Below are 1859 nucleotides of genomic sequence, written 5' to 3'. Positions count from 1 at the left end.
TGTTGGCCAGGCTGGTCTTGAACTTTTAACCCCAGATGATCTGCCTGCCTCGGCCTCCTAAAGTGCTGGGATTACAGGCATAAGCCACTGTGCCTGTCCTGGAAACTTTGTAAAACACAGAAAAGTGTAAAAAAAAAAAAAAAAATTACCCATGTTATTGACGCTCAAAACAACTTTGCGATACCCCCAGAGATGTACTTTCAACCAAATTAGTACCATACTTTAGTAATAATAGCTGATATTTACCAAGTGCTGATAATGTATAACTCACATATTCTTACTAACATTCTCTACGTGACATACAGTGATCACCCACTTTACAGATAAGGAAACAGAGGCAGAGTAAAGTTAAGGAACTTGCCCTAGGTAATCTAGCCAGGAAGTGGAAAGCTGGGATTGAATCTAGGCCATCCTGCTACACAAACTGCATTCTTTTTTTTTTTTTTTAAAGGTTTGGTGAAAAACACATAATAAAATTTATGACTTTTGACTACTTTAAAGTTTATAATTCACTGACCTTTAATACATTCACAAGTTATGCAACCATCAACTGTAGTTCCAGAACATTTCATCACTCTAAAAGGAAACTGTATCCATTAAGCAGTCATTCCCCATTTCTTCCTGCCCTGCAGCCCTTGGCAACCACTGATCTGCTTTCTGTCTGTATGAATTTGCCTATTCTGGATATTTCAGATAAATGGGGTTATACACAATATGGCCTTTTGTGTCTGGCTTTTCTCAGTTAGCATGTTTTCAAGATTTATCAATATTGCAGCATGTATCAGCACTTTTTTCATTTTTATGTGTGAATAATATTACATTGTATGGATATAGCACATTTTGTTTATACTACACTCATACAGTCATATTGTTGCAGTTCATCGATTGTTAAACATTTGGATTGCTTCCACCTTTAGGCTATTTTGAACGGTGTTTTTATGAATGTTTGTGTACAAGTTATTTTCTGAACACTTGTTTTCAATTCTCTTGTGTATATACCTATGAGTGGACTTGCTGGGTCATATGGTAACTTTGTGTTTAATTTTTTAAGGAACCACCAAATTGGTTTCCGCAATGGCTGAACCATTTCACATTCCCAAAAGAAATGTACAAGGGTTCCAGTTTCTCCACATACTTGCCAACATTTATTTTCCATTAAAAAAAATTATAAACAACCTAGTGGGTGTGAAGTGGTATCTCATTATGGTTTTGCATTTTCCTATAATGACTAATGATGTCGAGCATCTTTTTATGTGTTTTTTGGCCATTTGTGCATCTTCTTTGGAGAAATGTCTATTCACATCCATTGCCCAGGTTTTAATTTTTATTTCCTTTTGTGTTGAGTTGTAAGAGTTCTTTACACTGTCTAGACACAGGACTCTTATCAGATACTGTATGTGATTTGCTTTTATTGTCTCCCATCCTGTGCCTGTATTTTCACTTTCTTGATAGTGTACTTTGATGTATGAGGGTTTTTAATTTTAATAAAGCCCAATATATCTATTTTTTCTTTTGTTGCTTATGCTTTTGATGTCATAGCTAAGAATCATGAAAATTTACCCTTATATTTTGTTCTAAGAGTTTTATCTCTTATATTTAGGTATTTGATCCACTTTTAGTTAATTTTTGCATATTGTATGAGGTAGGGTCCATCCTCAATTTTTTGCTTATGCTTATCCAGTTTTCAACACCATCTGTTGAGGGGAGTATTTTTTCCTTATTGAATGGTAGTGTCACCCTTGTTGAAAATCAATTGACCGGTCGGGTATGGTGGCTCACACCTGTAATCCCAGCACTTTGGGAGGCCGAGGTGGGCAGATCACCTGAGGTCAGGAGTTCAAGAACAGACTGGTCAACAT

This window comes from Mandrillus leucophaeus, unplaced genomic scaffold, assembly GCF_000951045.1.
Source record: "Mandrillus leucophaeus isolate KB7577 unplaced genomic scaffold, Mleu.le_1.0 Scaffold5, whole genome shotgun sequence".
NCBI classification, from domain to species: domain Eukaryota; kingdom Metazoa; phylum Chordata; class Mammalia; order Primates; family Cercopithecidae; genus Mandrillus; species Mandrillus leucophaeus.
The sequence above is the reverse complement of the archived record's forward strand: the minus strand, read 5'-3'. Positions refer to the sequence as shown.